This window comes from Harpia harpyja, chromosome 6 (genome assembly GCF_026419915.1).
Source record: "Harpia harpyja isolate bHarHar1 chromosome 6, bHarHar1 primary haplotype, whole genome shotgun sequence".
Lineage (NCBI taxonomy): Eukaryota > Metazoa > Chordata > Aves > Accipitriformes > Accipitridae > Harpia > Harpia harpyja.
Window position 1 is genome coordinate 32981735 of NC_068945.1, and position 25848 is coordinate 33007582.

The following is a 25848-nucleotide window of genomic DNA, read 5'->3' on the forward strand; positions in this document are numbered from 1 at the left end:
GCATGACAGAGAAGGAGGAAAGAAGAACAGGGGCAGGGAGTTGGACTCAGAGACATGGAGAAACACCAAGAAGTGACAAGGAACAGGGTGCAGAAGGAGGAATGAAACAACAGAGACAGGCACCTGGGACAGCAAATGATGGAGGGAAGGGGCTGGGGAATTGGAAACAACACAAAACAAACCACATAGCTACACACACTACAGGACAAAGGGAAGAATTAAGAAAGGGTGACAGGGAGGAATTAATGAAGATGGACAGAGAGGGGGGTAGAGAAAGGTGGAGAAAGGCAAAAGATCGCACGGATGACAGGGCAGAGAGGGAGGAATTAAAAAACCAGGGACAGGGAGCTGGACATAGAGGCAGAAATAAAATGGGAAAAAGCAACAGGCCACAGGGCAGAGAGAGAGGAATTGATAAATAGGGACAGGGAACCAGACAGAGCATGATGGAGAACAGAAAAAAATAGCAGTGGGCTACAGGGAAGAGGGAGGAATTAAGGAACAGGGAGTGGGAGCCAGACAGAGACATACAGAAGCAGGGGGGGGAAGCAATGGCCTAAAAGACATATAGGGAGGAAGTAAAAACTAGTGGCAGGGAACCAGGCAGAAGAGATGGAAAGAGACAGACAAATAGCATGGGGCTACAAGACAGAGCCTGTGGAATTAAAATGCAGAGAGGGAGCCCAACAGAGAGAGAGACCCAGGGAAAACCCAGACAGGCTAGGGGCGGCAGAGGGAGGAATTAAGAATTGGGGACAGGGAGCCAGAAAGAGAAAGATGGAAATCACAGGGAATAGCTCTGGGTGCAGGAAGAAGGAAGAATTAATAAACAGGGACAGGGAGCTGGACAGAGAGGGTTGGAGAAAGGCAAAAATATCAGCGTAGTACAGCGCAGAGAGGAAGAATATAAAAATGGGGGCAGTGAGACTGACAGAGAGAGATGGAGAAAAGAAAAAAGTGATGAGCTATGCGGCAGAGGAGGAGGAATTAATAAACAGGGCCAGGAAGCAAGAAAGAGCGAGGTGGAGAAAGGCGAGGGGGAACCCGAGGGGGAACAGGACAGAGAGGGAGGAATTAAAAGTGAGGGACTGGGTAAGGAGAGGCAATGAAAGAAACAGAATCGCAACGTGCTGCAGGACCGAGAAGGAAGAAACCAAACAACACAGACAGGGAGCCAAACAAAGAGAGCCAGAGAAAGAAAGAATACTGATGGGCTACGGGACAGAGAGGGAAGAATGAAAAAATAGAGATCAGGAGCAGGGTAGAGAGAGATGGAGAAAGAAAAAATAGGCAGGGGCAACGGGGCAGAGAGAGGGAGGAAGGAAAAAACCAGAGATCCAGAGCCAAACACAGAGAAAGACGGCACAATAAAGTTATAGCAATGGGGTACAGGGAGGAGAGAGGAATGAAAAGATAGGGACGGAGGCCAGATGCAGGGCGACACACACGGAAAGTATAGCAACAGCCTGAGGGTGGAGAGGGAGGAATTATAACAGTGACAGGGAACCAGAGGTGGTGGTGGTGACACAAATAAGGGGCAGGGGGAAGAAAGACAGGCTGCAGGGAAGAGAAGGAGGAATTAAAAAATTGGTATCCGGAGCCGGACAGAGAGATGGAGAAAGAAAAAACTGAAAAATAGGGAGAGGGAGCCAGCTAGAGAGACAGAAAGGAAAAAATGCGATGGGCTCCAAGACAGTGAGGGAGGAATTTCAAAAAGGAAGGGACCGGGAGCCATGCAGAGAGAGATGGAGAAAGGGAAGATAGCAATGGGCCGCAGGGCAACAAGGGACGAATTAAAAAGTAGGGACAGGGAGCTGGACAGAGAACAATGGAGAAAGAAAAAAAAAAACCCAAACCCTGCAACAGGCTACAGGGCAGAGAGGGAGTAATTAAAGACACAGGCCAGGGAGCAGGACAGAGAATGGAAAAATAGCAACGAGCCTCAGGGCAGAGAGGGAGGAATTACAAAACAGGGACAGGGAGCTGTACAAGAGAGAGATGAGGAAAGATCAATAACAACGTTGTGCTACAAGGCCGAGAGGGAGAAACTGAAAAATAGGCACAGAGAGCCAGAAAAAGGAGAGACAGAGAAAGAACAAATCACAGTAGGCCACAAGACAGAGAAGGAGGAATTTAAAGAGTGATGTGTACAGGGCAGAGAAGAAGGAATTTTAAAAAAAAAAAAGTAAGGACAGGGACAGGGAGCTGGACAGAGGGACACAGAGAAAGAAAAAACAGTAATGGTCTACAAGACAGACAGGGAGGAATTAAAAAATCCTAGCAGGGAGCCAGAGAGGGAAAGACAGCAAAAGAAATGAAATTGCAATGCGGCACAGTGCAAGGAAAGAGAAAATTGAAAAACAGGGCCTGGGAACTGGAGAGAGCCAGAGAAAAAAAAAAGCTGCTCTAGCAGCAAAACACGCCAGCACGCATGCGTGCCTCCTGAGGAGGCAGCATCCCTGTAACGATCCTCTCTGAACATCAGCTGGATGAGAGACTGACAGCTCAGCCCAGTAGAGACCAGCCACAGGCGGGAACTACTTACTGGGGGCACAGGGCTTACGTTTCCCTGCCCTTTCCCCACTCGCAGCCCAGGCAGTCATCTTCATTGCCTCCGTTCCAATAAGCACCCGAGTGGCTGGAGTGTTTCCATCCTCTACATTTGACTCCTTTAAAAGTCTGGGGGTCGCTTCTGTCCATGCCCCCCACCCCATTACCTGCAGAGGAGAAGCAGCACAGGGAACCTGCGAACAGGGGGGGCGGGGGGGTTGCCCTGGAGCAAGCCCCAGGGACTGCTGTATCCATCTGCCTGTGGCATCAGGGTCGTGGGAGTGACAGCAGCCAGCCAACAGACACTGGCGAGAGATTTCAAAAAAAAAAAACCAAAACAACGCCTGGTTCAGGTGACAGCCTGAAGGCAGGCCACGAGAGACCCAAAGCTGCTTCGTGCCAGAGGGGCAGTTCCATTCAGCAGGAAACAGCGCGTCCCAGCGGACCAGATGCGAGCAGCCGATCTGCAAGTGAGCGATACCCTGGCGATCCTGGGGCTCTGTTGGGGTGGGCGCACCTTTCCTCACCTCTGTGCTATCACAACTCTGCTCTCCTAATCCTGCACGCACGCAAGGCTTCTTGCGCGGGGCTTGTTTCTTATCAAAGAGACATTGCATGGTGTTACTTACCACCCTGCCCTCCGGCGTGCAAAGTAATTAGACATGAAGCAGGGAAAGCAAAGAGGCGCATCGGGATATTGGACATCCTCAGATGACCGTAGAGCCCTCGAGGTTCCATCTTTGCTCCATACCAGAGCGTGGCTCCGCACTCCTTGCCGCTCCTGCCAGCAAGCGTCACAGTTGCACTTTGCTGCCTGCAACATGCAATACCTGCATGGCCCGAGTACTGCTGCTTACAGAGCAAGAGGCACTCGCTATAAAACGGCAATTAAGAACAAGGACGGCCCATCAGGATGGCAGGAGTAACGTGGAAAGCCTCAAGCATTAGCCAGGCAGGGCGTGCAACTAACCTTGCGTTGTGGTTTAACGCCAGCCAGCAACGAAGCCCCACACGACCGCTCACTCGCTCCCCCACCCCACGTGGGATGGGGGAGACGATCGGGAGGGCGAAAGTGAGAAAACTCGTGGGTTGAGATAAAAAGTTTAATAATTACAAAGAAACGACAACAACAACTTGTAAGGAAAAGAAGAAAAAAATAAGAGAGAATAGAGTGCAGGCAGCACGCCGGGAGTCCGGAGGCTGACAGATGACGGGGTGGTGTGGAATATGGAGGAGGGAAAGGAGGGAGGTGGGGCAGGAGATAGGAGAGCAGGGGGAAACAACTCACATGGGTGAAGGGGGTAGACCGGAGCAATGGGGTGGGGAGGCACATGGGGAGAAACACACACAGGGGGGAGGGCATGTGAGGGTACAAAGGTGCACACGGGGACACGGGTGGCGATGACCTACCCCAGGGGGTCCACCCGGCATGGTCCACAGCAGGTAACTCACCTGGGATAACCCACAACAGAGAATCCACACCGGAAGGACCCCCAGCAATGCCCCTCAAACTGCCCATGTTTCACCCCAAATTTTTCCCAAACCAAGGAGGAGGTTTTTGCTTTTCCAAAATACTCAGTTTGGGGTGCGTTTCGGTGCTTTTCTACAACATAAAGAGCGGTGGTCTTTTGATTGTGGTTTTGTGCATGAAAATGGCATGGGTTTTTTGCTTTCCAGATGCACAAATCCAGGTGGATTTGGCTTTCCCGGGAGTCCCAAATTCGTTTGGTCTTTTATCCCTGTGGCAGACCCGGAATCAGGGGTTTGGGGGTTGTCCTGGTTTCGGCTGGAATAAAGATAATTTTCTTCTCAGTAGCTGGTACAATGCCATTTTGGATTTAGGATGAGAATAATGTTGATAACACACTGATGTTTTTAGTTGTTGCTAAGCCGTGTTTATACTAAGTCAAGGACTTTCCAGCTTCTCATACTGCCCTGCCAGCAGAGGCTGGGGGTGCACAAGAACTGTAGCTGAGCTAAAGCAGCGTTCCAGGTAAACAGGTCAGCTTGAAATACACCACCTCCTTTAAAAGTTAGAGCAAATTGAACTCTTAAAATCAGCATTAAGACTAGCTGATATGATTTTGAACAACTTCTTAGCATAAAAGTAAACACTCCTGCCGGTGTTGGAAAACGCCTCCTCCCTTCCTTACGGCACTGCTGCAGGGAGATAACCCTGGGAGGCTGAAGGATGAGGTTGTACGCAATCAGAATCTACACTTACGGATCCACTGCAACAGCTACAGCCCTTGCGCTGCTGCTGCTGTGCATCTTGCTTGTTTGGGGAATAAAGCTGAAAGTGAAGTGGAAAACTGCAAAGAGCAAAATGAAAAATAAAGGATAAATCTCAATAATTCACTTTATACTAAAAAGGTGTGCCCATGTTTATATACATCCAATAAAAATACATTATTGAAGCAGTAACTCACCAAAACCACCTCAGGACTCACTGTCACTAGTTACAAGGCTGCTAATGCTTCTTGGGAAAAGCTGGAAAACACACAGAAGCGATGCCAGTTTGTCCTGTTTTGTCCACATCTCTTCTTTGACCTTGATTGCTTTTAGTACAGATGCTAGTTATCTCAGTAAGGTTTTTGAGTACTACTATAAGACATTTTAAAAAACTCACTGACCGCAAACGCATAAAGCTTTTATCGTGAAAACAAAGCCTGTTTCTTCTAACAGCTGAACTCTTACGAACAGTTTTTTTCCCTCTTTTAGTACAAAATTATTTTCACGGTATCATTTACTAGTAAGCACGCAGAAACAGAAGATTATATGCTTTCAGGAAGAGAAAATAAATGGAGGGAAGTAAACTTTGTACAGGCGTAACATGCTCCAGAACAGACCTTAGTTTTACTATTTGTATTAAAATATTTCACAGAAAAAACGTAGAAGGAGAGTTAGCACATTCTTAATGTTAACTTTAGTCCATAGTACAAGTACCTTCAGAAAAATGCAGATACACATCGTAGGCGTACCTTGTACTCGCAGACCACTATGGAATCTTTCCATGTGTCTTGTACTTTCATGGCAGAAGAAAGGTCAACTGCAGTGAAATGGTGGCAGCTGACATCCACCTGAGAGAGGAAAAAACCCTTTAGCAGAAAACTAGGTAGGAATCCCAAGCTGCATTTTTTTGTGAAGGTTTGTGAAGACAGTATGACTGAGCGGAGGAAAAAGTATTTTGTATCATCTTCGGTACAGTTGTTGACACAGGCCACTAGAGCTTTTGCGTTTTTTTGACAACCGTGCCTTTTTTTTTTTTTTGGCTCATTGGCAGCTTTAGTTTCACTAAAACTCACTTTCCTAGATACACGCAGATGACAGACATAGATACCTACATACATTTTCTCAAGCCTTAGTATAGCCAAGACTTCATCACCCTATACATCCCAAGTTGAGTATTTTTGCTAAAGAGCACAGCAACACATCTGTCCTTGCGAACTGCCTCATTGCAAAAAAGGAATGATTTTTTCCAGGCCGTTGCTCCAAACGGTCAAGATCTTTTAAAACTGCAGTTGTGCCACCAAACCCGCTCAGGGTCCCTCCCCTCCTAGCTTTTGACTGCCCTGAGATTTAACAGGCACACGCTCCATTCCATCTTCCAACAGCAAAAATACGTAACGCTCTTGGACCCAGAGCACAACCCTACAGATGTCCACACACACAGATCTTGCCGTTTTGATGAGGAGCCACCGAGCATCCCTGCGAGCACAGCTGCACGCACCACATCGGTTTCACCTACGCCGCGAGTTACCGGTTTCAGTGATTGTAGTTTCTGATGCTTTAAACCAAAAACCGTATCTCGACGCTTCGCCACAGTAGAAATGACCCATAACTAGAACGCTACAAAAATGCAGTAACACAAATTGCAAACCCACAGCAGCAACAGCTTCAGAAATATTTAGACCAGGAACAAGGGAGAAAAATAAAACGGCTTCATCTCATGCACAGGGGAGCAGCAGGCAGAGAAAAGGGTCAGCATTCCGAGCCCTTACAGAAAACGGGCATTCTCCTTCCATTCCTCAGCCTGTCCATTAGGTCTAAATACTGCAACGCTACTGTGGCAATATCGAGAGTAGGGAACAACAGCCCTGCCACTGGACTAGCCATTGACCCATGCTATTTACATAGCAGGACGCATACACAGAGGGACATGTTTTGCCACACACAACCCTGAACTTCCTGAAAATTTATGTTTACCAAAAAAAGCCATTTGGAACATATTGCCAAACAACATTTGGCAATAAAGCTTTGATGCGTTTGACACACACAAATTTTTGGTCACTTGCTCTTTGCTTCCTGTTGTTGTTGTTCTTCCTTCAGAAATTCTACTTGTAGCCAAGTTATTCACTACTGGTTCAAGCATTTGCCTTCCTGGTATTACCAGCACATTTACAGAGGCAAGTAACTTAATTGCTCTTCTACAATTATCCAAATGACAATTACAGCCATGAAAGAGAAGGAGAGGTCAGGCAGCAGAAGAGCTCTGCAGGCTGGCACCAGTCAATGTTGCACTCTCTAAAAACAAACAACAACAAAACAAAACCGTGACCCTATTTTATTTTTTTTTTTTTCTTTCAGAGCTCATCCCTGTCTCAGCATTTTGTCTTGTCAGAGCATGAAGTGCAGGTGATCTGTACCCTGATGGCATTCACGTGAGGAACGCCTGTTCAGAAATAGTCCAGATCTGTAAAGACTGGTGTCATTTTTATGGTTTTAATCATCATAACTCAAATTTTATATACTCACGCATTTGTGAGGAAACAATTAACTTAGACATTGCTTCTCCTTTTTGGGGGGAAAAAAAAAAAAAGTGTTAGAGACTGAAAAAAAATTATGATTCAGAGCTCCCAACCATGAGGGAGTGGTGGAGAAATCAATGAAAGCGAAGACCAACAGCAGCAACATTAAGTGAAAGTTGGCTTTAATTCCGATCACGTACTTAAGCGACTCTCCAAGTCTATGCCTCAGTCCTATGAATGACTAGTCCTTTTTTGGAAGGACAAACTTTTTTACTTAAAAGTCCTAGACTGAAGACTCCGCTGAACAGAAGGGGGACTGTGCCATGGGACAACATGCCATCAACACTCTAATGAGAAAAAAAAAAATCAAATAAAAATCAAGTTTAAGTACCAGTTTCCATCAGGTTTCACTCATTACATTTCTACTGGCATCTAGGTGCTCAAAATTAACTATAGGGACACCACATATTCCTAAAAATTCAGTTATACCTAAAAAAATAAAAGGCTATTTCCAACTTGCCCATAAAATCAGCATGAACAAAGAAAAGAGAAACAGTTGGCCCTAAAGAAGCTAACAGGCAGCTCTGAGTTTATCGTAGATGAAAGTTTGTTCTTTCACCTGAAACAAAAATGTATCAAGGGACCAATTCAGGAACAGGGGACGATCTGTTAACGGCAATTTTTCATCAGCTTTTCTGCACTAGCAGCAAATTTGCCTTTTCTGTGCGTTTGATGTGGAGCATCTCTAGTGTCCTCGAACTCACAAACGTTTCTCCCCACTCCCCCAGCCCGATACATGCAATTACCTGAGCAGCAAGCGGAATTAACCATGCAGGATTTTCTTCGTGTGACGCAGGTGGTGACACTGGGAAAAGAGGAGGCAAAAAGTGAACCTGTTTGTCACACCCAGCCAACAGTGAAAAGACAGGGGAGGATTCTGCTGGAAGGGCTCTGCACCCCAGGAGCTCCCACTGGCCGGTTTCTCTCCCCTTTGCCCGGTACCGAGGGCACGACAACGCCTCGCCTGCACCCCCTCACAGGGGGGGCTGCCCCAGGAAAGCCAGGGGACCCCCACCTCACTTCTGCCCTTGGGAACGGACCAGGAGAGACCCTCCACGCAGAGAGAGGAGCGTGGCATGGATTGCATCCCCAAGGGAAGAGGCCGGGCTCTCTGCTGGCAGAAGGACAACTGCCCTCCCTGCTGCTTGGAGCCGCTCGCTGCAGACAGCCCTGCCTGCACCCGGCCGCTCTTTGGCCGTGCTGGGAGCACAGTCTGGCCGAGGGACGCTCCAGCGAAAAGACGCTCCAGCTAATTGCAGCTCCTGCTCATTACAGCCGCAGGTAATTTTGCCTCTGGCTAATGCACGCTTCAGACAGCAGACACCCCACCTCGTTCCAGCTCCCGCTTGCTACAATTCTGGCTAATTGAAGCCCCAGCTCCGCACTGAAGCTCCAGTTGATTTCAGCTTCTTCTTCTTACAAGCTCCAGCTATGTGCAACAGTCTGAGCTTTCAAAAAGGTTGTAAATCAATTGCTGTCAAAACTTGAGCATTAGGATTAAACATCATAGTTATATGCTGTATAAATATTCATTAGTTTGTGCGATTAATTACTTAACAACTATTCTAAGCAAAGTAGAAAGAAGAGTTGGACTCAAAGAGGGCACGTGGGGTCTGAAAAGCGCCCTTCCCCCCAGAGACGATCACAGATGCTGAGTTTGGCCTGCTGTGTGCTTGCTTCCTGAACTTCGGGGTCTGACACAACCAGACCCCCATCTCCGGGGAAGGTCCATGCCCCCTGCCCACCCCCTGCTTTCCCCCACAGCCCCCAACACCCTCCCACCTGCCTGCCTCTCACCCGTCTGCAAACCCAGCCAAGCCGGCCTCTGCTTTTGGCCCCCAAACCAGCTGACTCAGTGCCCATTTAGAAACCAAAAAACCCGTCTGCTGAGCCTGTTCTCAAGGCCCAAAAATGCAGGGCTGGACCTCTGTTTCTGAGCCAAAAGCCGCGCAGCTCAGTCTGTTTCCGAGCCGCGTGAGCCTGTTTACAAGCCCCAGAACAGAAAACTTGTTCTCCGTTTCTGACCCTGCAGTGCCCATGGGCAATGCCGAGTGTAGCCACCCCACAGCCCTGCACCCCCAGGGTCCCACATGAAGTTTTGGGGAGTGCTCAGGAACTGTGGAGGGCCCGGCCCCACGCCTCTGAGGGGCAGCCCCAGCACTGGCAGGGCGTTGCTTCTTTATTGCCGTTTCAGGCTTTATTTCCCTGGCATCACTAGCAAGGCATGGCCAGGCCCGCACCCCAAACCCCCAGCCAAAGCACCCCCGCAGGTAGCCGGACCCAGCTACCCAGAAAACAATAAAACCAAAGAGGGAACAAGACAGAGAATGCGGGGAAAGGCAAGGAGAAGGACAGAGAAACAGAGAGCAAGCGAGAGGGATAGTGAGCAGGACAGAGAGATAGAGCAAGAAAGGAAAAAAGGACAGGAGACAGAACCAAGGGAAAGAGAGACAAGGATGGGGAGCAGGACAAAGGGATGGAAGAGCAAAAAAATAGTGATGGGCTGCAGGACAGAGATGAAGGAATTAAACAGACACAGGGAGCATGACAGAAGGACAGAGAGAGAAAAAAGGGACAAAGAGCAGGCCAGCATTGGAGAGGAAAAAACCAACTGTGCTGGGCAGTGGGAGAGAGATACGGAAAAAGAAAAAAATACTGAGAAACAGAAAAAAAGAAAGAAGAGACAGCTAGCTGGACAGGGGGACGCAGTTAGAAAGGACAGGAGATGGAATGGGACAGAGAAAGACGGACAGAAAAGGTAACGAAAGAAAGCAAGGCAGAGGGACAGCAAGGCGGGGGGGAAGGGACAGGGGTCTGGACAGAGATGGAGAAATAAGCAGCAGGGACAGAGGAAAAGAGACAGAAAGAGGGACAGGGAACATGGCAGAGAAAGAAAAATCAGGACAGCGGCAGGACAGAGATAAAAAACTGGGACGGTCAACAGGACAGAGAGGAATATGAATATGAGCAGGGAGCAGGACAAAGGGATACAGCGAGAAACGATGGGACAGAAAGCAAGACAGAGTGACAGACAAGAACAATGACAGCAAGAGAGAGAGAGAAAGACAGGGACTGTGAGAAGCACAGGGGGCTGGAGAATTTAGAAAGAGAGGTATTAAGAGCCCTGCAGAGAGAGGGAGGATGAGTAAAAAAAGGGGCAGGAAGCAGCACAAAGGGTCAGAGAGAGTAAGAGATGAACAGGAAGGAGGATGGGGACAGCGAGATCCAGAATTAAAAAACAAAAGCAGCAACAGCAAGCAAGACAAAGGGATAGAGAGAGAAAGAGAAAGTAGGAAGAAGAGAGATAGGAAGGCAGGGACACAGAGTGGCACATACAGGCGCAGAGAGGAAAAGAACGCCAGGGAACAGGCCAGAGAAATTGGAGGCGGGGGGGGGAAGAGACGGATGCAGATCAGGACAAGGAGATGGAAAAGGAAAAAACAGCGATTGGCTGCAAGACGAAGACGGGGCGGGGGGGAAAGAGGGAGAGGGAGCAGGACAAGAGAATAGACAGAAGAGGAGAGGTACAGGGAAGCAAAAAACAGACATCACAGCAGCAGGGGAAAGAGAGGGGGCCGGGATAGGGAGGGACCGGGACGCACAACAGGAGTGACAGGGCCCCAAGGGCCCAGGACTCACCACAGCTCTCACTCTTGGAGCTGCCAGGAGACCTTACCAGCTCAGATGCTTCTTTCTCCTTCTCTCCTCCCTTCCTCTTCTGTAGCTCCAGTCGCTTGGCTGTCCTCCACAGAATGGAACACACGAGTGTCTCACAGCTCTTATGAGATGAGGCTTCCTAGACACGTAGCCTCGCTCGCTTGCTCACTATGTGGCCGTACCGCGCTGCTGGTCATGCATACAGACCTGGCGGTCTGACCTGCTGTGGACTACAAAGAGGGATCCTTCCTCACCCGGAGAGGCAGGCTCTCTCTTGCCTGCAGCGGGAGGCAGCTGCCAGCCAGATGGCCTGCCGTTTCTTCTTCTTTACCTTTCTGTGGCCTCTCCAGCTTCGGCAGCTCCCGTCCACAGCCAGTAAGCGCTCCGCCTGTCCCTCTGCGCTCCCGCGCCGCGAGGAGAGGGAGGCCAGGCAGAGACAGCCCACGCAAGTCTGAGGCTGCTGCAGTCAACGGCATCCCCAGGGGACGAAGGGACAACCGCACCCACAGCGTGGCCTCTGGGAGAGGGCAAGAGGCAGCAGTAACCGTTATTACCGCAGCTCGACCCTGGCCGGAGCCCCTCCTTCCGCAGACGCCGCTCGTTCCCCGCGCCGCTGCTAACGGCACCCACGTTAAGGGAGACTCGAGAACACCGCAGGGCCAGCTTGCTGCCCTCACCACAGGGTTCGGGGGCTGCCTGCGGCTACAGCGCAGGCTTCAGGGGAGGGGCTGGAGCTGGGGGCAGCCGCACGGGCCGAGCGGGGCTGGGGGAGCTCTGGCGACTCGGGGAGGCGCCCGCTGGCCGCGCCTGGGGGGTGCCCGCCTCCGTCCCCTCTTCCCTTCTGTCGGCTCTCGGGGAACTCCCCGGCGCTGCCCTGGCCCGGCTCGCCTCCGGCGGACCGGCAGCCTGCCGCGGCGGCCGCTTCGCAGCTTCCCGTCCCGCCAGCGGGCAGCAGGCGCCCCTCGCCCTCGCCCCCGCCGGAGGGGATCGCTCGCCTCAGCCGCGGTCCCGGCACTCGCCCGCTGCCGCCGACGCCACGCTGCTCCCGGGGACCGCGCAGGACGGCGCATGCGCCCGGCAGGAGCGTCCGCACGGCTGGTCGGGGAGCGGGCGCAGCGGGAAGCCCGCGGAAGACCACGCGAAACCGGCAACGCTCCTGAGTCTGACCTGGCCGGACTCCGGGGGCCGCGGCGGCAGCGAGGACTACGCCGCGCCCGAGAGCCACGCGGCTGCCCGGCCGCCAAGTCCGCGAAAACTACAGCTCCCGGCATGCCCCGGGAGGCAGCCCGCCCTGCTGCCTGACCCCGAGGGGACGCCGCTTCCGTTTCCGCCCACCCCCACGCCGGCGCAGCCGCAGTCCCCGCCGAGCCCCCAGCGCCGCTCCGGGCAGCTCCGGCGCGCTCCCGCCGCCGGCTCCGGCACGGCGCGGCACCCCCCGCCCGGCTCCGCCCAGTCCCCGCCGCTGCCGCTCCGTGCGTCCGACACGGACTCCGCCGTCGTCCTCGGGGCTTTCCCCGGGACCCGCCGGGCGATTGCGCAGCCCCGCCACGGGGCCCGGTGCTCCCAGTCCCCCTGTGAGCCCCCAGGGCCCCCCCCACCTCCCCCAGGCCACCCCCGCCTGGGACGTTCGTGGTCCGAGGGGCGCCCGGCCCTGCTCACCTTCTCCCTCGGGGCAGCCGTAACCCGCCCACCGCTCCGCTCCTCCCTGGGCGCCCACCGGCCCCGCGGCAGCCCCTCCCCCGGCAGCCCCCACCTTTACAGGGAGGGGCCGTCGCCATCAGCCTCAACTGCCCGCACCTGGGGCTCCTCCAGCCCCGGCCCGCAGCTGGAGCCCAGCCGGAGCAGGGGGGGCATGGCCCGACCCCCCCAACGCCTCACCTCCTCCTCCCCTGGGCTCCCTCACGGCCCCTCGCCCCGTGCAAAGGGAGCGCAAACGCAGCCCGGAGGGCAAAGGGGACGGACGGCCAGTGTTTATTCGGTCCTGCGAGCGAGTCTGCTCCGGGGCTCGGGGCCCCCCCGACGCTCCCCCTGCCCCTGGGACACCTCGGCACTCGGTCCCAGAGCCACGCTCGTCGGTCCGTCGGGGAACGCACGGTCGGTCGGCTGGCTCCTGGAGCGATGGGCTGCTGGGCAGAGGCGAAGGCTGCCAAAAATGAGGAACAGGACACTAGAAGAGAGGAGAAAAGCAGCAGCTGGCTGGACAGCGGGGGTGTAGTGAGAAAGCACGAGAAAGCAGGGAGCGGGTCCCAGAGAGAAGGACGGGACAGGGAGCCCCACAGGGATGGAGAAAGAAGCGGCAGGGAGAGAGGAAGAGAGGCAGCACAAAGACGGAGGGGGAGCGGCACAGAGACCAGCCGGGGAGCAGGATGGAGATGCAGGAAAAACCTGGGACGGGCAGCATGAGAGAGAGGGAGGAAAGCAGAACAGGGGCAGGGAGTTGGACTGAGAGAGATGGAGAAAGACAAAAAAGTGACAAAGAACAGGGCAGAGGGAAGAATGAAACAACAGGTACAGGGAGCTGGGTCAGCAAATGATGGAGGGAAGGGCTGGGGCGGGGGCGGCGGTACGGTGGAACAACACAAACCAAACCACATAGCTACATGCTACAGGGCAGAGAGGGAAAAATTAAGAAATAGGGACACAGAGCCAGAAAAAAAGAGAGCTGGAGAGCAAAAAGAATAGTGTTATGGCTTAACCCCAGCCAGCAACTAAGTACCACTCAGCCGCTCACTTACTTCCTCCCCTCCCACAGGGAAGGGGGGAGCGAATCGGGGGGGGGGGGGGGGGAAGGGAGTAAAACTCATGGGTTGAGATAAGAACAGTTTAACAGGACAGAAAGGAAGAAAATAATAATGATAATAATGACAATAATAATAATAGAAAAATTGGAATGTACAAAACAAGAGATGCACAATGCAATTGCTCATCACTCGCAGACCGATGCCCAGTCAGTTCCTGAGCAGCGATATCCCCATTGCCTCCCAGGCCAACTCGCCCCAGTTTATATACCAGGCATGACATCACACGGTATGGAATACCCCTTTGGCCAGTTTGGGTCAGATGCCCTGGCTGTGTCCCCTCCCAACTTCTTGTGCCCCTCCAGCCTTCTTGCTGGCTGGGCATGAGAAGCTGAAAAATCCTTGACTTAGTCTAAACTTAGTATAAATTGACTTAGTATAAATACTTGGCAACAACTTAAAACATCAGCGTGTTACCGACATTCTTCTCCTACTAAATCCAAAACATAACACTATACCAGCTACTAGAAAGAAAACTAAGCCTATCCCAGCCAAAACCAGGACAAATAGCAATGTGTACAAAAGAAGCATGGAGGAATTCTAAATAGGGTCATCAGGGAACCAGAGACAGTGAGATGGAGAAAGGACACGTGCAACAGGCTACAGGATGAGAGGGAGGAGTTAATAAACAGGGACAGAGAGCTGGCTAGAGAGAGACGGAGAAAGGCAAAAGATTGCACAGGCAACAGGACAGACAGGGGGGAACTCAAAAACCAGGGGCAGTGATCTGGACAGAGAGAGAGAGGCAGAAGTAAAATGGGGAGAAGCGACAGGCCACGGGGCAGAGAGGGAGGAACTGATAAGTAGGAACATGGGACCAGGCAAAGCGCGATGGAGAATGGAAAAAAATAGTGGTGGGCTACAGAGAAAAGGGAGGAATTAAAGAACAGAGACTGGGATCCAGACAGAGAGACATGGAGAAAGAAGGGGAAAATCACTAATGGGCTAAAAGACAGGTAGGGAGGAAATAAAAAATAGCAGCAGGGAGAGAGACCGAGGAAAAAATCCACACAGGCTACAGGGGGCAGAGGGAGGACCTCAAAACTGGGGACAGGGAGCCAGACAGAGAGAGATGGAGATCACAGGGAATAGCAGTGTGTGCAGGAAAAAGAGGAAGGAATTAATAAATAGGGACAGGGAGCTGGACAGAGAGGGATGGAGAAAGGCAAAAATAGCGGCAGGATACAGGGCAGAGAGGAAGAATTTAAAAGTGGGGGCAGTGAGACGGACATAGATGGAGAAAAGAAAAAAGTGACAGGCTACGCGGCAGAGAGGGAGGAATTAAAAAACAGGGATGGGAAGCAAGACAGAATAAGATGAAGAAAGGGACAGGGATTAAGAGCTGGGAAAGGAGAGGCAGAGAAAGAAACAGAATCGCAACGTGCTACAGGGCTGAGGACCAAGAAACTGAACAACAGGGACAGGGAGCTAGACAAAGAGAGCCAGAGTGAGAAAAAATCCTGACGGGCTCCAGGGCAGAGAGAGAGGAATGAAAAAACAGGGAGATGGAGCCAGGCACAGAGAGCTGAAGAAAGAAAAAATAGCCTTACTTATGGAGTAAGATAATTGACTTATATTTATATACCCACTATGGATAGTAGTTTTTTCCAAATTAGGCTTGAGTTGGACATTGACCAGCAGTTAGGAGGTCGCATTGCTCAAATTAGCCCTTGGCTATTGTGTTGTTATCTGTCTCCCCCAAATCCACATGACCAGATGCACCCATTGTTATCGCCACTGGTGGTTATCACTTGAGCAGGGTTACAGGAAATACAGGTCAGGTTGGGGGGAGCACACTGCCACGGTGGGTACAAAGGGTCGGCGTACATCCTTGACGCCATGGGAGAGGGCCTGGCAGCGGCAGGCACAGCGGCCGGAGTTGTGGAGGAAGAAGAGGGTCCCGCTATAATCCAGGAGGAGGAGGTGCTGCTGGGCAGGCACCAGCTTGCGGTAGCCATGAGAGGGGGCAGACAGGATGGAGGCCATCAGTGCTCACTGCCAGCGATGGCCCAGGCTCTGGAGTTACAGCCCCTTGGTGTCCGGAGCGGAGGAAACAGGGACATTGTCATCAGCTGGGCAACAAAGTGCCACCACCCCCTCCCTTGGCAATGGCAGGGACTCACAGTTGAGGATGGTCGCCCTCTTGCAGGGCCAGGCACTGACAATGGTGGGGTGGAGAGGGATGCAGAGGTGGCACCAGATAGCCTCACTGTCGCACACCTTGTGGAGGTAGCAGCAGGTGTGGCCTAGTCTCAGCAGGTCGGGCAGTCAGGAAGGAGATGACATGCAGTAGCTGTGGGGACAGGGGGACAGCATCAACCCTGGGACCCTCCCTGCCTTGAGGGGAGACCCCATCCCCGCCATCCCCCCCCGCTCAACTCACCATGTCGGGGGGGAAACACTGCACGGCAGCCACATCCTCCCACTCCTCACCATCCTTCAGGCTCCTTTGGGGTTGCTTGGGCTGCGGGGAGGGGATGTGGGTGATGGTGGGCAGCCTCACGGCAACCATCACCCCCTACCCATCCTTGTCCACCCCACTGCCATCCTAGCTGCCTCACTGTCACGTCCTCCTCACCATCGGTCGGATGCTGGTGGCGATGGCAGTGAGAAGCCCAGTGGCCCATGGCTGCCATCTAGTGGCATAGCTATGGGATACTGACTCTTTGTGAGGCAGTGGCTCCTATGGAGACAGGGGTCCGAGAACATGGGGGTGGTCAGTGGGGGAGGGAAGGGAGAGAGGGGAGGGGTGGAAAGGGGAAAGAGGGGCCCCGAGCCTGGGCCAGGGGCTGCCTGGCCTAGGGGTAGGTCCCACATGCGCCACGTTGAAGCTCGGCCTGGCCACCGGTGGAGCCTACCTTCTTCTCACATGGGTCTTCACCTGCATAGGTGGGGAGGGCTGTCACTCTCCTTCCCTGAGGTGATGCTGCCTCGGATTGGTCCCCTAGGCTGTCAGTCTGCTCTGGTTTGACACCTGCCCTTCCCTGAGGGCTGCCTCTGATTGGCCCCCAGGTGGTCAGGCTGTCCAGGTGCAGTTCACCTGAGGTGATGCTCTCTCTGATTGGCCGCCTGGGCTGTCACTCTGCCCCAGTTTGGGGACCGCCCTTCCCTGAGGTGATGCTTGTTCTCATTGGCCCCCAGGTGGTCAGGCTGCTGTGCTGCATCGCCTGCCCTTCACCAGCTTGGTGTCGTCGGCAAACTTGCTGAGGGTGCGCTCAATCCCACTGTCCATGTCACCAACAAGGATGTTAAACAGCGCCTGTCCCAATACCGACCCCTGAGGAACGCTGCTCCTCACTGGTCTCCACTTGGACATCGAGCTGTTGACTGCAACTCTTTGAGTGCGACCATCCAGCCAATTCCTTATCCGCCGAGTGGCCCATCCGTCAGATCCATGTGTCTCCAATTTAGAGACAAGGATGTCGTGCGTGACTGTTAAATGCTGTGCACAAGTCCAGGTAGATGATGTCAGTCGCTCTTCCCTTATTCACCAATGCTGTAACCCCATTGAAGAAGGCCACCAAATTTGTCAGGCATGATTTGCCCTTAGTGAAGCCATGTTAGCTGTCACCAATCGCCTCCTTATTTTCCATGTGCCTTAGCATAGTTTCCAGGATGATCTGCTCCATGATCTTGCTGGGCAGAGAGATGAGACTGACTGGCCTGTAGCAACCCGTGCCTTTTTTCTTTCCCTTATTAAAAATGGAGGTTGTTTCCCCTTTTCCAGTCAGTGGGAACTTCCCTGGACTGCCACAACTTCTCGAATACGATGGATAGTGGCTTAGCCACTTCATCCACCAGTTCGTTCAGGACCCGTGGATGCATCTCATCAGGTCCATGAACTTGTGCACCTCCAGAATCCTTAGAGGGTCTCAAACCTGATCTTCTACAGTGGGCAGTTCTTCATTCTCCCAGTCCCTGCCTTCGCCTTCTGTGGCTTGGGCGGTATGGCTGGAGCACTTGCTGGTCAAGACTGAGGCAAAAATGTCGTTGAGTACCTTGGCCTTCTCCGTGTCCTGGGTAACCAGGTGTCCTGTTTCTTTCCAGAGAGGGCCCACATCTTCCCAAGTCTTCCTTTTATCACCGAAGTACCTATGGAAGCTTTTCTTGTTGCCTTTGATGTCCTTGGCCAGCTTTAATTCTATCAGGGCTTTGGCTTTCCTAACCTGATCCCTGGCTGTGGGATACTTGGAAAGTAATGGGCACATAGTGAACAATCCAGACTTGATAGAATTGATCAATTTGTGAGCCAAGGATGTTTTGTAGGCAGCAGGCTTCAAGGACGCTTTGCTTGTGGACACATATTTAGCTAACGGTAGTAAGAGCATTCCAGAAGCCTTTAGAAGGCCTTGAACAGAATAAACAAGAAGACAAAAAAAGAAAGATACCAATTAGAAGAACACAGGTGCGCATTCCACGATAAAGGGAACTTGGCACAAAGAACCTCAATTCCGCAGCTTATCTTGACCAATTAGACTGAGACAAGTTTCACATGTTTTAGTTAATACAACCAATTATGCCTTATGTTTATGCGCGTGTACAGTGTTGATATAACCAATCATTAGGTGTAACTAGGCACGTGGACAGCTCATGCTAACCAATCTCTAATTTGCTTATGTGTGAACAGTAACTAGAATGAACATATAAACCGAGCTATCTTGGCAATAAAGTGGCATCTGCTTGATCATATTGATTGTGTGCAGTGTCCGTGACTTCCGCGTCAACACCTGGTTGCTTGGACAATTTCTCTGTATTCCTCCCAGGCTACCTGTCCTTGCTTCCACCCTCTGTAGGCTTCCTTTTTGTGTTTGAATTTGTCCAGGAGCTCCTTGTTCATCCACGCAGGCCTCCTGGTGTTTTTGCCTGACTTCCTCTTTGTTGCATCGCTCCTGAACTTGAAGAAGGTGACCCTTGAATATCAACCAACTTTCTTGGGCCCCTCTTCCCTCCAGGGCTTTATCCCATGGTACTCTACCAAGCAGATCCCTGAAAAGACCAAAGCCTGCTCTCCTGAAGTCCAGGATAGCGAGCTTGCTGTGTGCCCTTCTCGCTGCCCTAAGGATCTTGAACTCCGCCATTTCATGGTCACTGCAGCCAAAGCTGCCCTTGAGCTTCACACTCCCCACCAGCCCCTCCTTGTTGGTGAGAAAAAGGTCCAGCATAGCACCTCTCCTCATTGACTCCTCTATCACATGGAGAAGGAAGTTGTCATCAACATATTCCAGGAACCTCCTGGATTGCAGCAGAAGGACCAGCAGAGGTGACGTGATGAACTGACCACAACCCCTGCTCCCTGTCCCCCTGCACTGCTCGGGGTGGGGAGGAGGTAGAGAAGTCAGGAGTGAAGATGAGCCCAGGAAAAAAAAAGAGAGGGGCAAGGGGAAGGTGTTTTTCAGATTTGTTCGTATTTCTCATTATCATACTCTGATTTTGATTGACAATAAATCAGTCTCCCCAAGTCGAGTCTGTTTTGCCTGTGACAGTAATTGGTGAGTGATCTCTTTGTCCTTATATTGACCCACAAGCTTTTTCGCTGTATTTGCTCCCCCTGTCTTGTTGAGGAGGGGGAGTGACAGAGCAGCTGGGTGGGCACCTGGCAGCCAACCAAGGTCAATTCACCACAGTTTCCTTCTATCAGGCTCCCTGTCCCTATTTTTTAATTCTTGCCTCTGTTTCTTGTATCCCATTGCTTTTGAAACTTTCTTTCTATCTCTCCATCCCTATTTTTTAATTCTTGCATATATTTCTTGAACCCAGTTGCTTTTTAAATTTTCTTGCTATCTTTCCCTCTCTCTGTCTCCCTGATCTAATTTTAAGTTCTTGCCCGTCTTTCTTGTACCTCATTCCTTTTCAAATTTTCCTCCTACGTCTCACTCTATGCAGCTCCGTATACCTATTTTTTTAATTCTTGTCTATGATTCTTATATCCTGTTGCTTTCAAAAATTTCTTTCTATGCCTCCCTCTATCCATCTCTCTGTCTCTAATTCTTCATTCTTCCCTCTCTGTCCTGTACCCTGTCACTTTTTACATTTTCTTTCTACATCTCCCTCTTTATATCTCCCTGTCCCTGTTTGTTAGTTTTTGCAGATGTTTTTTGTACCCTGTCACTTTTCAAAATTTTCTTTCTATGTCTACTTCTATCTGGCTCCCTGTTTCTATTTTTTTTATTTTTTGCCTATGTTTCTTTTCCCTTATCACTTTAGAGTTTTTCCCCATCCTGTGTCTTGTCTCTATCTTGTTGCCCTGCTGGTCCCTTCCGCCTCTCCCCCCTGCTTCCTGTCTCTCTTATTTATTCCTCCGTCACTCTGTCGCTGTTTTTTAACTCCAACTCTCTGCTGTCCTCTCTCTACACCATTGCCCTGCTCCCCATCCCTCTCTTGTTTGCAGGGTCCTGTTTTCTGGCTCCCTGTCCCACATGTCTTCTCTATGTCCCTCTGTCCTTCCTCCTGCTTTTCTCTTACCTTTTCTTCCTCTGTCATGCTGCATGTCAGCACTGAGCCTTGTAGCCAACTCGCTGCCAGGATTTCTTATGTGCGTTAATGAATAAACTTTTCCTGCCTCTTCTGTGCCCCTGGAAGGGTTTGCAGCCCCTGGGTGCAGAGCTCGTGGCTGTGGACAGGTGCCGGGGAGGGGGGTGTGTGCTGTGGGACTTTGGCAATGGCCCTTGGTTCCCTTTGGGCTCCAACTGGTGGCTGGAGCTGGGGCAGCCCCAGGTGTGGCCAGTGAGGCTGAGGATGGGGCTGGCCCTGCAGTGTGAAGGGGGTCCAGATGTAAAGGGGGGGCTGCCTGGGCAAGCCTGCTCGAGCGAGCTGATGAAGATAAACTGGCTGAGGAGGGAGTCCAAGGGGGTCCTGCAGGCAGGTGCCTCCCGCAAGGAATGGCCGGTCCCTGTGGCGAGGAGGGATCCCTCTGAGCTGTCCCGACAGAGCAGACCACAAGCACGCGGTGCTGGGAGCTTAGTGCTTCTGTTGGCTATGTGTGTGAGCTGCAGCGTATCGAGGAAGCCTTACCGGTGAGGAGCATCAAGGCATCCACTGCGTGCTGCTGAGTGGGCGAGGGTCGGGCATGTGACGCTGCGGAGGAGGAAGGGGCAGAGGCAGAGAGAGAAGCATCGGGGCGGTGAAGGTCTTCTGCCGGCACCAGGAGCTGCAGTGAGTCGTGCATCCTCTCCTCTGTATCCTGGGCCATCTCCGTCACCCTCCTCCAGATGTCTGCCTGCCTCCCTTTCTCTGTCTCCCTCTCTGCCTGCCCAATGGCCTGTATGGCTCCCCCAAACTTGTTACTCTTCTGCAACTCTGCCCAGTACCCCATTGTCTTTGAAATTTTTTCTATGTCTCTAACTGGCTCCCTCTCCCTATTCTTTAGTTTTTCCACACTGCCTTGTACCCCATTACTTTTTAAATTTCATTTCTATGTCTCCTTTTCTCTGGCTCCCTGACCCTATTTTTTAATACCTCTGTCTGCTCTGTACCCCATTGCTTTTCACACTTTCTTTCTATGTCTCCCTCTATCTGGCTCTCTTTTCCCATTTTTTCTTTCTTCTCTCTCTTTCCTTTACCCCATGAGTTTAAAAATTTTCTTTATATGTACATCTCTCTCTCTTCAGCTCCCTGGCCTTATTTATTGTATTGCACCTGTGTGAATTGTACCCTGTTGCTTTTTGAATTTTCTGTTTCTCCCTCTGTCTTCCTCCCTTCCCTACTTTTTAAGTCTTTCCTGCGTTTTCCGTACCCGACTGCTTTCTAGTTTCTATGTTCCCCTATCTGTCTCCCTGTCTATGTTTCTTAATGTTTTCCTATCTGTTCTGTACCCTGTTGCTTTTTAAATTTTATTTCTATGTCTCCCTCTATCCAGCTTGCTGTCGCTATTTTTTAGTTCCTCCCTTTAGCTGGGGAAGGGTCTGCCCAGGCATCCCTGCCTGAGGGAGCTGATGCAGGGGAGCTGTCTGAGGAGGGAATCCAAGGGGGTCCCACAGGCAGCTGCCTCCAGCAAGGAATGGCCAGTCCCCGTGGTGAGGAAGGGTCCCTCCGAGCCATCCCCAACAGGGCGCACCACCGGCACGCGGTGCTGGGAGCTCGGTGCCTCCATCGGCTGCGTGCGTGAGCCGCTGGGAAGCCTCGCAGTGGAGGAGTGTCAAGGCACCTGCTGCCGAGGCAGAACGCCAAGCGTTGGGGTGGCGAAGGTCTCCTGCCGGTGCCAGGAGCTGTGGTGAGCTGTGCGTTCTCTTGTGTGTGCCCTGGTCCATCTCGCCTGTCCCTGCTTCTCTCTCTCTCTCTCCTGGCCCACCTACCTGTCCAGCTCCCCAAAACTTGTTACTCTTCTGCCAGCTCTGCCCTGTACCATTTCACCTGTTAATTTTTTTCTGTTACCCTCTCTGCAGCTCCCTCTCCCTGTTTTTTAATGCTTTCCTGTGTTTCTTGTACCCTGTTGCATTTTAATTTCTGTGTTTCCCTCTCTCTGGCACCCTGTCTCTATTTTTTAATTCCTTCCCCTGTCACTTTTTAGATTTTCTTTCTATGTTTCCTTCTATCAATCTTCCTGTCCCTATTTTTTAATTATTTGCTGTGTTTCTTGTACCCCATTGCTTTTAAAATTTTCTTATTATGGTTCCTTCTATTCACCTCCCCGTCCCTATGTTTTAATTCTTGTCTATGTTTCTCGTACTCAGTTGCTTTTTAAAATTCCATCTACATCTCCCTGTATCGCACTCCCCTTCTTGTTTTGTTTTTTTTTTTAAATTCTTTCCTATATTTCTTGTACCCCATGGCTGTTTCTCTTTCAACAAGTCCCTTTACCTGGCTCCCTTTCCCTAAATTTTCATTTCACCCTTTCTTCCATATACCCTGTCACTTTTTAAATTTTCTTTCAATGTTTCCTTCTATTCTTATCCCTGTTTCTATTTTTTAAAACTTTCCTGTTTTTCTTGTACCTGTCGCTTTAAAAAATTTCTTTCTATGTCTCCCTCTATCTGACTCCCTGTCCCTATTTTTTAATTCCTCTCTCTCTGTCCTGTTCCCCGTTGCTTTAAAAATTTTCTTTCTATGTCTCCATTTATTTTCTTTCCTGTCCTTCTTTTTCAATTTTTTCCTGTCTATACTATACTCTGTCAATTTAAAATTTTGTTGCTATGGATAGTTTTATCCAGTTCACTCTTGTTATTTTCTAATTCTCTCCTGTCTGTCCTGTACCCTGTTGCTTCTTCAATTTTCTTTCTATGCCTACTCTTATCAAGCTCCCTACCCATTTTTTTTTAATCTTTCCAGTGTTGTGTACCCCATTGCTTTTTAAATTTACTTTTTTGTATTGTCTCTATTTTCCCCCTATTTTAATTTTTTTATTTATTCTTGTTTTCCTGAAAAGCTACTGCATTTTAAATTTTCTTTCTATGTCAAATTTTATCCACATTGCTGTCGCTATTTTCTGTATTTTCCTGTCTATCCTGTACCCCACAGCTTTTAAAACTTTCTTTCCATGTCTACTTTAACCAATTCACTGTCTTTATTTGTTATTTGTTTCTTGTCTGTCCTGTACCCCATTGCTTTTGAAATTTTCTTCCTATGTGTCTCTGTATTTTTCTCCTTATTCTTATTGTTAACTTTTTCTTGTCTTTCCTTAATGCCTGCACTTTTATAGTTTTCTTCCTGTTGCTTTCTATCACCCTACCTTTATTTTAAAATTCTTTTTCCTGTTGTTCCTTAATGCCTTTGCTTTTTAAATTTTCTTTCTACATCAACTTATATCCCGTTTTCTGTCCCCATTTTTAATTTTTTTCCTCCTTGTCCTTTACCCAGTTTGTTTTTCAATTTTCTTTCTATGTTTACTTTAACCAATTCACTCTTTTTTTTTTCCTGTCTGCCCTGAACCCTGTGTCTTTTTAATTTATTCCTGTCTCTCGTGTACCCTACCACTTTTAAAATTGTGTTTCCATTTCTGTGTCTATTTTTTACCCTATCCTTATTTTTTTTATTTTGTCTTGTCTTTTCTTAATGCATTGCTTATTAAATTTTCTTTCTATGTCAACACTTATTATGTTTGCTGTCCCTATTTTTTATTGTTTTCCTGTCTGTCGTGTACCTTGTCGCTTTAAAAATTTTCTTTCTATTTCTATGTTAACCAATTCACTGTCTGTCTTTATTAAGTTTTTCCTGTCTGTTGTGTAGCCTGTCGCTTTTTAAATTTACCTTCTATGTGTCTATTTTTCACCCTGTCAATGTTTTTTAGTTGATTCTTGTTTTTCCTTTAATTCTGCTGCATTTTAAATCTTCTTTCATGTCAACTTTCATTCAGTTTGATATCCCTATTTTTTAATTCTTTCCTGTCTGTCATGTACCCTGTTGCTTTTAAAATTTTCCTTCTCAGTTTTAGTTTGCTGTCACTATTTTTAATTTTTTCCTGTCTTTCCTGTACCCTGTCACTCTTTAAAATTTTCTTGCTGTCTCTGTTTATCTAGTTGTCTATCCCTATTTTTTAATTCTTTGCTGTCTGTCTTGTACCCCATCACTTTCTAAATTTCCCTTCTATGTCTACTTTTATGAAGCTGCACATCACTGTTTTTTAATTCGTTCCTCTCTGTTCTGCACCATGTTGCATTTTAAATTTAATTTTCTATCTGTCTCTCTTTTTAACCCATTACTTTTAAAATTCTCTACTTTTATCCCGTTTGCTGCATTTATTTTTGAATTATTTTTCTTTCGTTAGTGCCGTTGTTTTTCAGATTTTCATTCTATGTCTCCATTTTAGTTTACCATTGCTATTTTTTCCCCTATTTGCATAATCCCTGTTGCTTTTAAAACTTTCTTGCTACTTTTATCCCATTTGCTGTCTTTTTTTTTTTAAATTATCTCTAGTCTTTCCTTAGTGCCCTAGCTTTTTAAATTTCCTGTCTATGTCTGCATTTTATTTTGCTATCGCTATTTTTTAGTTCTTTCCTCTCTTAATACTTTGGCTTTTAAAGTTTTCTACTTTTATCTCATTTGCAGTCATTATTTTTTAGTTATGTTTTCTTGTTTTTTCTTAGTGCCATCGCTTTAAAAAATTCTTTCTATGTCTCTGTTTTAGTTCAGTGTAGCTGCTTTTTAATTTTCTCCTCATTTCCTTAATCCTGTTTGCTTCTAAAATTTTCTGTCTACTTTTATTCCATTTGCTGTCTTTATTTTTAATTATTTATTGTCTTGTCTTTGTGCTGTTGCTTTTTAAATTTTCTTTCTACTTCTGTTTTAGTTCGCTGTCCCAATTAAATTTTTTCTTTATTTCCCTAATGCCCATTGCTTTTAAAATGTTCTTTCTATGCCTAATTTATTCCCTTTACTGTTTTTTAAAATTATTTCTTGTATTTCCTCAGTGCCCTTGCTTTTAGATTTTCTTTCTACATCTCTCTTTCATTTTGCTGTTGATACTTTTAAAATTTTCCTTTACTTCCCAAATGCTATTGCTTTTTAAGTGTTCTTTCTATGCCTACTTTTATTCCGTTCACTGTCTTTGTTTTTTAATTATTTCTTGTATTTCCTTAGTGCCCTTGCTTTTTAACATTTCTTGTCTATGTCTGTGTTTGTCTGTTGTTGCTTTTTTTTTTTTACTTATTTCCTCTCTTAATCCCTTGCGTTTTAAAATTTTCTACTTTCATCTCATTTGCTGTCTTTATTTTAAATTTTTTTTTCTTCTTTTAGTGCCATCGCTTCTTAGGTTTTCTTTCTATGACTCTGTTTTAGTTTGCTGTCTTTTCTTTTTATTTTGTTCTGTTTATTTCTATAATCCCCATCGATTTTTAAATTTTATACACTTATCCTGGTTCATTGCCTGTATTTTGCTGTCTTTTCTTTTAATAATTTCTCGTATTTCCTCAGTGCCGTTGCTTTTTAAATTTTCTTTCTACGTCTCCATTTTAGTTTGTTGTAGCTATTTTTAAATTTTTTCCTTATTTCCTTAATCGCTGTTGCTTTTAAAAGTAGAGAGAAAATCTTATCCCATTCGCTGTCTTTATTTTTTAACAATTTTTTGTTTTTCCTTATTGCCCTTGCTTTTTATATTTTCTTTC

General features: G+C 49.0%; 1 long non-coding RNA gene across 1 annotated transcript; it reads right to left on the reverse strand.

Annotated features, from left to right (window-relative positions):
• Nucleotides 1-5608: 5608 nt before the first annotated feature.
• On the reverse strand, nt 5609-11955 carry LOC128142898 (uncharacterized). The gene is made up of 4 exons (XR_008235545.1): nt 11646-11955; nt 10998-11532; nt 8105-8163; nt 5609-5630 (listed from the first exon to the last, which is right to left on the reverse strand). It is a non-coding gene; the product is annotated as an uncharacterized LOC128142898 (long non-coding RNA).
• Between the last annotated feature and the right edge of the window lie 13893 nt (nt 11956-25848).